The sequence below is a fragment of the Rattus norvegicus genome, chromosome 4 (genome assembly GCF_021556685.1).
Source record: "Rattus norvegicus strain SHRSP/BbbUtx chromosome 4, alternate assembly SHRSP_T2T, whole genome shotgun sequence".
Taxonomy (NCBI): domain Eukaryota; kingdom Metazoa; phylum Chordata; class Mammalia; order Rodentia; family Muridae; genus Rattus; species Rattus norvegicus.
This window is the reverse complement of record NC_141537.1, coordinates 61,046,270-61,060,416: the sequence shown is the minus strand read 5'-3', so window position 1 is coordinate 61,060,416 and position 14,147 is coordinate 61,046,270. Positions and strand designations below refer to the sequence as shown.

General features: G+C 47.0%; 1 protein-coding gene across 15 annotated transcripts in view; it reads right to left on the bottom strand.

Annotated features, from left to right (window-relative positions):
- Positions 1-14,147, bottom strand: part of LOC134486747 (uncharacterized) — a 281,727-nt gene that overhangs the window by 255,956 nt on the left and 11,624 nt on the right. For 4 of the 15 annotated variants that reach the window (XR_015686430.1, XR_015686433.1, XR_015686435.1 and 1 more), the window contains exon 2: positions 7,554-7,689. The exons of 5 other annotated variants lie outside the window; for them this stretch is intronic. The gene's annotated coding sequence lies outside the window, so the exon portion shown is untranslated. Of the gene's footprint in view, positions 1-7,357; positions 8,657-14,147 lie in introns of those variants that run through there. 6 more of the 15 variants (XR_015686428.1, XR_015686424.1, XR_015686427.1 and 3 more) reach the window with 2 other exon arrangements.

Sequence of the window (14,147 nt, the reverse complement as noted above, 5' to 3'; positions counted from 1 at the left end):
GTATATAAGAATCCCACTTCTGGGCTAGACAGATGGCTCAGTGGTTAAGAGCACTAACTGCTCTTCCAGACGTCTTGAGTTCAATTCCCAGCAACCACAAGGTGGCTCATTATCATCTCCTGAAAGGCTTTTAAAAGAAATGGGGAACTAGAAGAATGGCTCAGTGGTTAATCAATGCAGCTCTTGCAGAAGATAGAGTTTAGGTCCAGGCACCCATGTTGGGCAACTCCCAACTGCCTATAATTCCAGCTACAGAGGATCTGATACCCTCTTCTGGCCACACACACACACACACACACACACACACACACAATACACACACACACACATACGCACACCACACACACACCATACACACACGCACACACCACACACACACACAACACACATACATACATACACACATACACACACCACACCATGCACACACATCACACACACACCACACACACACATGCACACACCACACACACACACAACACACACATACATATACACATATACACACCACACCACACACACACCACACACACACCACACACACACCACACACACATACCACACACACACCACACACATACATACACACATACACACACCACAACACACACACAACACACACACAGCACACACACACATACACACATAGACACACACCACACACACACCACACACACACACATACACACACACACCACACATACACCACACACACACACACACACACACACACACACATAACACACACACAAATGTATGTCCTTTAAAAAGAATCAAAATGGGTCCTTTAAGAAGGCTCAGTAGTCAGGAACACTTACTACTGTTACAGAGGACCTAGGTTCAGATCCTAGCACTCATACATGGCTCGCAGCTATTTTTTTTCCTAATTTTTTATTGTATTTATTTAATGTCTGCGTGTTCTGCTGCACATACACCTGCAGACCAGAAGAGGGCATCAGATTCCCTTTTAGGTCTTGAGCCACCATGTGGTTGCTGGGAATTGAACTCAGGACCTCTGAAAGAGCAGCCATTGCTCTTAACCGCTGAGCCATCTCTCCAGCCCCTCACAACTATTTTTACTCCAGCTCCAGGGGATCCATTGTCTTCTGTTCTCTATAGACACCAGGCACACACATGTTGTATATGCATACATGCAGACAAAAAACCCTCAAGTACATTAAAAAAAATTAATTTAATTTTGAAAAATGTTGGAAGCTGACAAGGTAGCTTAGGGTAAAGGTGCTTGCCCCCAATCCTGATGACCTGAGTTTGGTCTCCAGGATCCACCCCTATAGTAGAAGAGAGAACCAACCTCCCTCAAATTATCCTCTCACCTCCACATACAAGGCGTGCCACCCACACGAGCATGTATAATGCACTAAATAATTTATAAATAAATTATTTTTTATTACATTTATGTGAGGACGAGAGCAGGGCGTGCGTGGAGGTCAAAGGACAACTGACAAGAATCGCTTTCCACCGTTTGAGTCCCAGCCAGGGATGGAAGTCAGACCATTGCAAGTGCCTTTACCTACTGAACCATCCTGCTGGGCCCACTTTCCCAGGAACCACCTCAGTTCTGGGAAGAGCAGGCTGTCATCCAAGTACAGAATGACATCTACGTGTGGTTACAGATTAGGAGCACACAACTGTGCCGCTTAGAAACAAAGAGAAAGGACTTTGGGAAGCCGCCTTCCCTACCCCCAGCCAGGCACAGACCGGGAGAGGGTGGGGGCGGAGCTGCAGTGCAGCAGGGTGGAGGCTGTCCCTACAGCCCCAGTCTTCATTTCCTGATCAGCTCAGAAAGCATTTCCATGTTGGCCCAAAGTTTCTGTTTCCTGTTCCCTCCTACACTATTTTTAGGCCCAGCAGGCATTTCCTGTGTTGGCCTGTCCCACCCGCCTCAGGTCTGTCCTGGCCTCTCCTATCAGGGTGCCTGCAGGGTGGGCCTGACACATGTGATTACTCTCCATAGGGACCCTGGTGCCCCTGGAAACAGGTGTGTACCCAGCAGGTGGCCCACGGCTGCCAGCTCCCACTTGGTGCCACCCACTCAACGCAAGACTAGCTGCTTAAGAGTCAGCCCCTTCTCTTAGGCCTGAGACTCTCCTAACACCATGCGCTGGCTGCAGCCTCCAAGATATGCAGGTGCTGCTGGGACTTGTCAAGTATGGGCTGCAGCACTTAAGGCCTGAAGGTTTGCTTTTATCCTCTGATATTTACATCATTCGCTTTGCCATAGAGAAGGGACGACAGTGGTTCTCAACCTTTGGGTCGCGACCCTTTTCATACTCTCTGAAAATATTTACATTACGATTCATAGCAGTTATGGAGAAGCAATGGAAATAATTTAATGGTTGGGGGAATCACCACAACGTGAAGAGCCATATTAAAGGGTTGTAGCATTAGGAAAGTTGAGAATCACTCAACGTTCAGGGAGTCCCCGGTACTAGACCCATTCTTTTATCCTGAACTGCTCCCCCAACCAGTTTCTGAGTTTACCTCCATGAGTCAATGACTCCCTCCTGTGCCTAGAACTCGACACATTCATACAAGGCTCTGTTTACCCACACTGAGGTAGACAGGAGAGGACCCTAAAGCAGAAACAAGGAGCCTTGTGATCCATCGATCCATCTGTCCATCCCCAGCCTGTCTGACTGCACGAAAGGATCTACACCATAGCTCTCAGTTCTGTGTTCTTCATAACTGTCTACTGCCTACTGCATAGATATAAAAAGAACAAGCTATTCCATATCTTCAAGAACTAATCGCCGGGACTGGGGAGATGACTCAGTGATTAAGAGCTGCTTTTCCAGAGGACTTGAGTTCAATTCCCAGAACCCACATGGCAATTCATAACAATCTGTAACTCCAGTCCCAGGGAATATGATGCCCTTTTCAGACACGCATGTAGGTAAAACATTCATGCACATAAAAAAAAGTGTTTTAAAGAACCATTTGCAGGAGGCAGGGGCAGAAGCAGGCAGATCTCTGTGAACCTGAGATCAGATTGGTCTAGATAGCAAGTTCCAGGCTATACAGGGTTACACAAAGAGACTCTTAAAAAAAAATCAAGCTGGATGTGGCATCATAAGTTGTGTTTATAAAAAGATAAGGAGAGGAGAAATATGTTTTGTGGATGTGTAGTCAGGTACAGGGTAAGGGGGTGCCTCCGTGGGCCCACGCTGAGGCATCCTCTCCCCCTGAGGGACCAGCCACCGGACTGGTTTAGCATAGAGTTTATTCAGGGCATGGGGAGGGGAGTTGAGAGGGTGGTAGAGGTGGAGAAGGACAGACAGAGAGAGAAGAGGAGTAGAGGCTGGCCATGAGCATGTGGTGGAGGGGGAGAGCAAGAGAGCATGGAGGGGGCAAGCAGCCTCTTTTATAGTGAGTCAGGTAACTGTGGGGCAGAGCCTAGACAAAATGCTAACATCATAGACATGTGATTCATGCAGTCCCAGCACTTGGAGGCTGAGGAGCAAGCTGGCTGCATAGAGAGACCCTCTACACAAATCTCTCCGTTTTGTGGGCCATTACTCTAGCTAAGTAAGAGCGGAGAGCATATTGGAAATGAGACTACAGTGCTCTCTTTGGTTCTTTTTGGAGACAAGGTCTCGCTGTGCAAGCCAGGCTGTCTCAAGTCTCCCAACTGCTGGATGACAGGCGTGAGCCACTGCAGGAAGCCCGGCTTGTTCTCTTTGCATTAGATTCAGATTCCTAAAGCAGTGTCTCCAGAACTCTTAAAGGGAGGTTGCCACCAGAGCCCTGCACCAACTCCTGCTGGATTTAGCACCACCATTCAGGGTCTGGAAAATCAGGCGCCCAAACACCTACAGAGCGAGTTCTCAGAGAAAGCCTGCCTAGTTCTCTTACACCAAGTCCTAACCAACTCAGATCGGCTATCAAATGAACATCTTCTCTATCCCTTCCCTGTTTTTCTTTTTCTCTTAATTACATTTCAAACCAATGGCTATGAGTCACTAGTCTCTGTCATCTTGAGCTAATAATGACTCCAGAACTTGAGTTCACTAATGTCACCCTGGATGGCCTTTCTCTTTCCGGGGGTGAGTCTTTCTGGACGTTACCCTCTGTCCATCTTCTTGATTAAGGGTTGAAATAGTCTGTGCAAGAACACCTAGAAGATATACAGCTCTCAGCTACTGTAGAGGTACACACAGTAGGACTTCAGGGGCAGGAGAGAACCACAATAAAATAAAATCTTTTAAAAACTCTTGCTATTTTGGGACTAGAAAGATGACTAGCAGTTAAGAGTGCTGGCTGATCTTGAGGAGGATCCAGGCTTAGTCCCCAGCACCCAAATGATGGCTCAGAGCCCTCTATTAGCTCCAGTTCCAGGAGATCCAACCCCTCTGGGCTCTGTGGACATTACATCCATGTGGTGCACACACATTCGTGCACATGAAATAAAAACAAATAAACGTTTTAAATAGAAATATCTTACTATTTGATAAAACGTACAGCCCACTTAGTGCCAGAGAAAGAAACTGCCCTGGCAAGGCCATGGACTGCGCAGACAGCTGCCACCCCATATTAGCCAGCAACGGTCAGTGCAAAGGGCCAGGACAGCTTAGACGCTCAACTCAGGCCAGTCAGCAGAGGTGCCCAGCTCTCTGAACATTGCTCTGTGCAATATATATACACTGTAGCTGTCTCTAGATACACCAGAAGAGGGCATTAGATCCCATTACAGATGGTTGTGAGCTACCATGTGGTTGCTGGTTTTTGAACTCAGGACCTCTGGAAGAGCAGTCAGTGCTCTTAACCTCTAAGCCATCTCTCCAGCCCTCTCCACATGGTTTTGAGGAACAACCATGCACATATACACAGTCACACAATATTTTTTAACACACACAAAAATTAACAAAGCAGAAATCTTACTCCTGAATCCAACCCAGACCTGTTTTATCAATATCACAGAGCATTTGATGTGAGTTCCCCAACCAAGAGTCAGGGAAAACTCCACTGGGGTCTTGAGCCATTCTAGGCTAACAGCTTGCCCCACTCCCAACATGCCACTGAGGGGCAGGACACTGGCAGCCTGAAGCCTTGTGGGAGCATTGATCTTGAAGCAGCTTAGCCACTGGGGAAGCTTGAGTTTTACCCACATGGTCCCCAGGGTCTAGCACAGCAGCAGACTTGGTCTGAGAATTCAGAAACTATTTGATGTCGGTAGCCTAACCCAATGCACAAATGAATGAGTGAGTCACCTGCAGTGGACAGAGTCATCAGTCTCTCCTGAGCTGGGGCCAGCTCTCTGCAGGACACCTGCACCCACCGTCATAGCATTAGTGATCTGATAAAGACACGCGGTGTGATTTTTTTGTTAATCTCAAATAATTCCCATGTTTCTTTATTAAATCCTTATGAGGAAAAATTAAGCTGTTGTATGTGTATGAAATATAAATTCCTAACCCCAGACCCCTACCCATCATCACCCTGTCACTCCCAAGTTCTGGCAGAGATGGAAACTGTGCTCGGATTCTGGAGGAGCCATTAGCCAAGGACCACCAGACTGTCGGGCTGCCACACTGATACTACGCTGCACAAGGGGCCCATCAGCTTCCAGGCCCCTCCTCATCTGTGTCAACTTTCAGCCTTCTAGAAAACGTGCAGCTTACAAGTTAATTGTCCCCACTTATTCCAGTTGAGGAATAAGTTGAGGAAGCCTAGAGAGAAACTCACCCTCTAGGTACAGAAGCAGAGGAGCAACACACACACACACACACACACACACACACACACACACACTCCTATGATGGGGAAGAGTGGCCCCAGTGGCCCATTCACTATGCCACCCTGGGCCACCAGATGGCGGGCACGAGCCACCTGACCTGACCATTGCACTCAGAAGCAGCTATTTAAAGGACAACTCCAGTCAGAGGCCACCCTGAAAGGGAAAGAGGGGCTGAGGAGCCCCCATAACTCACACAACAAACATACCACGACACACATATTCATACACACATCACAATAACACAAATAGACAATGAGTACTCAATATAAACATATCCAATATCATACACAATATAAACACTACGGTAAACAATACAAACCAACCCCAACCCCACGTGATGTACAACACACTCAATAGACAACGGGCACACATACCCAACACCACACACACTATATAGTACATACTCAATGCACACATACTCAATATCATGCACAGTACATACAATATACAACACACAGCCACATACCCACCTCACACACACAACCTAACATGGCACATATATTCATTACAACATGCAACAACATGCTACAACACAGAGTACAACATAGACCGCACACAGCACACAACAATGTATGCAACGTTTCACACACCACATACACTTCACACAGAATGCAACACAGTCAGCCCAAGACGCAAGAGGCCTGGTCACACCCCACAGCCCACTTCTGAGAGCCACTGGTTTCTATCTTTGGCTCTCTCCCTCCTGTTGCCAAGGGTACCTATCAGTTCCCAGGGTGACCTCCATCCCCCATCACCTCCTCCCTCTCTCCTCCCAGACTTTCTACTTCATTGGGTACTCTCCTTCTGGCTGCTTTCCTGTTCAACTGACCACATGTTATCACTGCTTTATAGGAGAAACAAAGTCCAGACTGACACCTTTGCCCCTCATGGTGGGCAGACAAAAGGCTAGGACTCCAGTGAGGCAGACCCCACATACGAAGCCCTGCCCTCACTCACTCTCCTCTCCTGACGCACCTGCTCCACCCCCCCCCATGCATGCGTGTTGCTGGAGTCTTGTTAGGGTAGGATGGCCAAGTGAGAGGACAAAAGCAGGTTCAGTGCTCAGAGCCAGCAGCCCCTCTCCCAGGGCTTGACTAAGAGACACAGAGGGACTATAGGCAACTTGGATACCATACTGTGCGTCTGAGGCTAGGCCTGTCCAGCCAGCTCTATCCTGGGGCACTCCATGGCTAAACCCTGGCGGGTTGAGCCCATTTTCAGGGTATCTGGTAAACTTCAGAGCTGGAATAGCTGTCCCCTGCCTGAGCTGGTTTCTCTTTTGGGCTGAGCCTCCAGCCCAGGACCAAGAATAGGGAGAGACTAACAATGTTCTCCAGGCTCCAATGAAACAAAGGGGAAAGGCCAGGCCATGCAATCTCTGAGCAAGGTGGCTTCACCTGGATGTAACCCCTTCTTAGGCAACCCAGGCCCCACCCCTTCCAATCTTCTTCTATCCACTGCCATCCTCCTCCCTCCCCAGGGTCCTATCCCTGACTTCCTCTCCCACAAAACGGAGTGAAAACTTGCAGTCAGTGGCAGAACTGAATGGGGTAATTTGGAGCCTCCCAACCCTTAAAAGATTTTTCATTTTTGTTTATTTTTAACTATAAAACCTGTGGTTCTTATCACATTTTCATTTTGAGAAGCTCATCAAAGGTAGGCTCACAGCTAAATCCTTTGTTCAGAAGTAGTAAACACGGCAGGAATACAGAGCGTTAGTTGCAACTCCAGATCATGGCAAGTCAGGGCGATGAGAGAGCCAAGTCCAGGGGTCTCTTAGACATGAAAACATCCTCACCTTTTAGCGGGATCAGACAAGCACTCAGCAGATCGTGCCCTCCATGGATGGCTGGAGGAAGGAGGACGTGCTGTTTCCACACAGTGGGCTCCTCACAAAATCAGGAGACTCTGACCCATGCACCGTATGGACAGCCCTTAGGAACATGGTGCCAAGTTTAAAAAAAAAAAAAAAAAAGCTGTCACTCAGGAGGAAATGCTGTCTGAGCAAGTTAAACAAGACACCCAAAGTGGGCAAGCCTGTGGTAACAGACAGCAGGATGGGAACTGACTGGATGCAGAAAGCATTAATGTGAGGACATCAACCAAGCACCTAGCACCTATCACAGCCTCTTCCATTTCCACTGTGGCATCCAGAAGGCCTTTGATTTCCGGCCTCCTCAGCCTCAGACTACCCCAAGCGTTGGGGAAATTGGAGCTGGTTCCTTATGTCCTAGCCTGGTCACACACTTCCCTCTACTCCTACTTCTGAGTTTTCTGGCATTTCTTTGTGTCTTTCCCTCCCTTGCCAGCCCTCGGATTGCCCTGTAACTCTGATCACAGACTGTCGTCTAGAACTGTACCTATCCCCCTCAACCTCTGCTCAGGAGAATGGTGTGAACCAACACACAGCCGCCACAAAGCAAACGGAGACTCTAAAGGCTAGGAGCCACTTCCAGGACAGTCAGGGATGATTCCAAGGTTGGGCTTGGAGAGGGGGAAGGCATTCCTGGGAATCCGGGTTATCTGGAGCTGATTGCACTTAAAAGTGCTTGCTTTACTTCAAAGGAGTCTTCAGGGTGCACTCTGGCCATCAGAGCTGTCCGACAGGCAGCAGTAAATCCATGAGGAGGAACAGAGGCCGGCTGCCCCTGCGCTGGTCCACACAGGATCAACCTGTCAGGGCAGATTCCAGAGCTATTTACAGCCCTGCCTGAGGGTCTTTCTTCTTCCCAAGTGGCCTGTCTCTCGGCAGAGAGACTGAGAGGGTGAGCAGATCTCCTGTCTTCGTTTGCAGTGAAGAGATGAACTGAGCAAACTGAGGGTTCGGGTGATCAGGCTCTGTCTCCTCACAGCCTCCCATGGTGATGCCCTCCTCTCTCCATGGCCCTCACACCATCAATCCTTAGAGAAATACAAATGCAACCATAAAGAGAAATTCTATCACCCCCATTAGTGATGTCAAGGAGGTAGCATGCTTGGAGATCCTAGTGCATTGTGGGTAGAGTTGCAACATGGCAGCTGCCGTGAAAACAGTATGGTAATTCCTTGAGAAACTGAAGATTGGAAAATAAGCACAGCTCCACATATTTACTAGCAGACTATACGGTGAGGTCTGTAAATAGAGTGAACTTTAAAATAAATGGAATAGAAGCTGAACATGGGGGCACACGTCTGCAACTGCAGCACTCAGGAGTCTCGCTTCGAGGCCAGGAGCTGGGAGGCAGCTCGATGGGTGAGGAAGCAGGAGGACTTGAGTTTGGATCTCTGCATTGAATAAAAACCAGATGTGCTGGTACACATCTGTAACTTCAGCACTGGAAGGGAGCACTGGGTGAATCTGAGGGCTGGCTGAGCAGTCAGTCTAACCAAAATAATGAACTCCAGATCCAGTGAGAGATCCTGTCTCAAAACCTAAGGGGGAGAGTGAAGAAGGAAAGGCCTCCTGCCATTGATGTGTAACTCCACATCAGAATACACCCACAAACACACACATACACACACACACACACACACACACACGCATATGCACATACCACACACACACAAATAAATAGATAAATAGATGGATAGATACTAGATAGATAGATGATAGATAGATACTAGATAGATAGATAGATAGATAGATAGATAGATAGATAGATAGATACTAGATAGGTGATAGATAAATAGATACTAGATAAATAGATACTCGATAGAGAGATAGATAGATACATACATACATGCATACATACATACATACGTAGGTAGATAGATACTAGATACGTAGATAGATAAATAGATACTAGATAGATAAATAGATACTAGATAGATACATAGGTAGATACTAGATAGATAGATACATACTAGATAGATAGATAGATACATAGATACATAGATAAATACATAGATACATAGATATATAGATACATAGACACATAGATACATAGATACATAGATACATAGACAGATACATAGATACTAGATAGAGTATGAGTCTAACCTAAGCTATGTGTCATGACTCAAAAAAATTTATGCTTTTATATGTATATACCCACTTTTGGTTTCTCATGTAACTGAGCTCAGAGTATTTTCCCCTTTGTGACAGCTTTTTTCACTTGGCATGTATATATATATATATATATATATATATATATATACACATATATGTATGTATGTATATATATATTATAAACACATATGCTTTTTTTAGCAGAGTTTTGAAAAATTGTGTAAATATCCATGTGTCACAGTAGCCCAGTTGTAACAAACAAAAGGAGGAGGTGACCTATGCATTTACATATAGATTAGTGAACAAGCAAGGCCTGGTGAGGACAGGGACTATTGGTCAGTGCATCATGTGTGAAGAGGGCCCAGCGCCAAAATTCAAAACAAACCAAATGGGGTATATGCATCTGCATGATTCCAGTATGAATGTATCCCAGCATGCATGTGTGTTTGAACACGGGTTTCCATCTGGGGGTGCTATTTGGAGAGTCTTGGGACCTTCAGGAGTTGGAGCCTCATTGGAAGAAATGGGCCACGAGGGGTTTTGTAACCTTTTCCCTCTTCCTGTCTTCTCTCTTTGGTTTCCAGCAAAATATGAAGTGATGTAGGACAGGCATACACTCCAGTCACTGTTCCGTCACCTCTGTGATGAACTGTATCATCTCAGACTGTAAGACAAAGCAAAGCCTTCCTCCCTTAAGTTTCTTTTGGTCACAACAAGTAACTAATACAGTGTCCCTCGGAAGGACACAGAAGCATGCTACAGTGTGGCTGAACCTTAAGGACACCACACTAAGTAAGATCAGCCAATCACAACCAGACAAGCTTGTCCGGGAGGATAGGCCTGGAATCCCGCCTGCTCCGGAGGCTGAGGCAGGATGATTGCTATGTTCAAGAGAACGAGTGCAAGGCTAATGTGGACAACGTAGTGAGACCCTATTAAATAACAAGAACCACACCTTCCACCGCACTAAACCAGCATAACCCTAACTACATTCTTATCCTCATACCCAGAACAGTGTAGTCCCCACCCGTCATCAAGACGGTGCAATAGACAAAGGCCGTTACAGAGAACCACATCTGATCAAAATGCAGAGTTATGGAGCTGGAGAGATGGATCAGTGGTGAAGAGCACTGACCGCTCTTCCAGAGGTCATGAGTTCAAATCCCAGCAACCACATGGTTGCTCACAACCATCTGTAATGAGATCTGATGCCCTCTTCTGGTGTGTCTGAAGACAGCGACAGTGTACTCACATACATGAAATAAATAAGTAGCTGAATAGCTTTTTTTTTTTTTTTTTTTTTTTTTTAAGGAACTCGGTCCCAACTGATCCATCTACAATCCACTCCTGCACCTACGGCTCAGGGATCATTGTGGAAGGGAAGGAAGAAAGCCTGTAGGAGCCAGAAAAATCAGGAGTTTACTGTGAGATTCCATCTCCTAGAAGTGTCCAGAGCTACACCCATGAAATCTCACAGACATGGCTGCCTAAACATGAGCTAACAAGGAAGACACCAATAGACATGTTAACACAGACAGGGGAAAGCTTGAGAGGCCTCAACCCTGGACAGAGAACCACAAGCAACTAAGGAACTCTGAGAGCGGGAGAAATAGTCTCCCCCAGGGACGATCTCACACACTAGTTTCAGAGTTTTAGCTCTGAAAACATGTACACACAAGTAACATATGGACAGAGCAGGCTATATTTATATAGGAATATATACATATATACATACATATACACATACATACACACGCATGCACACACATATACATATATATACATATATATACAACTAATTTTAGGGAGAGCAAAAAGTTATACATGGGAGGGCTTGGAGGGATGAAATAGAAAGGAGAAATGATGTAATTATAATCTCAAAAGGAAAAAGGGCTGAGGATCTAGCTCTCATGGTAGAGCTTGCTTAGCATATTTGAGGGCCAGAATGCTCAGATCATAGAGGCACGAGGTAGAATGGTAGATGCCTGGGAGTGGCAGGATGGAGGAGACCTTGCTTCATGGTACAGTTTTGGTTCCACAGAGAGTTCTGGCGACAGTAGAGATGGTTTGACAGAATCATATGCACAAAATGGCCAATTTTTATGTCATATGTAACTGATCACTATGTACTTATTTGTTTATGATGGATTTTCTGTTTGTTTGTTTGTTTGTTTGTTTGTTTGTTTGTTGGGTTTTCAAGACAGGGTTCCTCTATGTAGAGCCCTGGCTGGCTAAGAACTTGCTTTGTAGATCAGGCTGGCCTCGAACTCACAGAGATCCACTTGCCTCTGCCTTCAGAGTGCTGGGATTAAAAGCATGCGCCACCCCCACCTGGCCCACAGTTTTAATTTTTTTAAGATGAACAAATTTAAGTCTCCAAGATTAAGAAAATCTCCCTAGGAGCAGGCCTAAGGATTGAAGTCAGGTTTATATGGGGCCAAAGCATGAGCAGGTTGCTACGCAGCCTTGCTCTAGTCAACAGTGCCTGCAGTCAGCCAGCCCCTTGTTTGTGCCGCTGGTGACACAGATGTGTCTCCCTGGGTGGTAATCCCAGGCCCACATTACAGCGGTGGTCAGGCCATACTGAACACCTGTGAGCCACCAGAACATAACAATAAATAAGCCACCAAGTGCCTGCCCTTCAAGACAGTGACATTCTATGGGGACTTGGTAAACAGATGCCCAAGAAAATGATAGTACTAAGATCAGTTGAGGGCATAACCCATTCATGAGAAGAAAACCAAGAGAGCGAGAGAGAGCTGGTGGCTTTAGCTGGACTTAGCAGGGAGGACTCTCTGAGGAAGGGCACCTCTATTGGGCTCTATACATTGTACCGGATGAGAGACTGCTCTAGAGGACACAGCTCTTCTATAGAGTTGGTGCCAGGAATGGCCTCCGTGGAGTGAGAGGGTAAAGGTGACCAGAGCAAGCAGGATGGTCAGCAAGGGACCCCGAAAGATAGGCTGTAGAGTCTGGGTAGTTGATACCAACTGGACAAGGGGTGACAGAATGAGATCTTTGCCTGAGATTGACTAGGGGTGGATCTTAACGTGTCCATCATCAAACCTGTGTTCTACGAGGTGAAGCACAGAGCACGACCCGGACCTCCCAGCCACTGCACCTGATTTTCTGCACTTCTGGTTCCCCGGAGCACATTGACCCTTCCACAGGAACATGCTTGAGAAAAAGGGACCTTGGAGATGGCAGCCTGTCCCCAAGGAGCTAAGAGATGCTCTGTGCTGACACTGAAGTCCCAGCTTATCCTGCTCAGCGTCCTTCACCTGTCAGGTGGGGACTGTGGGAAGGAGCAATTCTCCAGATGCCTTGTCTCTGAGAAAGAGTCAGATCAGAAGGGAAACCGAAACTGGTTTCTGCTGCGAGGTGTTCTCTCCTTAAATGGTAGGACTTGTTCAGCCTCCTATGTAGCTCTGGCCTGCCAGGAGCATCTTATACCCAGGCAGCTGAGTGCAGGATGGGACTAATCGGTGACAGCCATCGAGAACCCAAGTGTCAATTGCCCACTGTGACAGTCCAGGGTCCCCTGTGTCTGTTGTGCCCGTAAGCAACGGCTTCATGATAATTACTTCTGCCCTCACCAAGGCCCCTGAGACTTCTCAGCTCCATCACCTTGCCCTGACACAGACCCTTGTCCCTCTACCTCCCATATCACAACTGGATGGGGACAGGTAAGGTTTTCATTAGCCACCCTCTCAGCTGACATCAGAATGAGTCTCTATCGGTTAGGTGATGTCGATAAATCCAGGGTGTTTAACTTCTACAGTCACCATTTGTTTTCCTTCGAGGGCAATGACCCCAAGTCCTTCTGCCATCCCTCCTCTCTGATCCCATCCATCTCTTAAAGAGATGTAGTACTACAGCTCCTTTCTCCAGGCTCTCCAGGCTCATCACTCCCCATGCTCTCCTGGGTTGCTGCTTCCCATTAGCTGATGCTGCAGCCCTGAAATAGTGTTGTTGTTGTTGTCATTGTTGTTGTCATAGTTATCCCACCTTCCCCTCCCCCTCCCCTTCCCCTCTCCTCCTTCCTCTTCCTCCTTCTTTTCTTCTTCCTCTTCCCCCTCCTCTTCCTCCTCCTCCTCCTTCTCTTTCTTCATGCTCAAGTCAGAGTTTCTCTGTGCAGCAGCCCTGGCTGTCCTGGAACTTGCTTTCTAAGTCAGGCTGACCTTGAATTCACAGAGATCCGCCTGCCTCTGACTCCCAAGCGGTGGTGTTAAAGGCAATGTGTCACCGTGTCTAGCAAGCCCCCGGAGCTCAATCTACTTCCCATTGTCCGTGTTGAATACATTCACTGCTGAAGGACCTCTTTCAGTTAATGTTTTCTTACCCAAACCAATTTCCCTTCTAGGCTCATTTTTAAAAGCCACACCACCGGTGGAGAATGTAGTT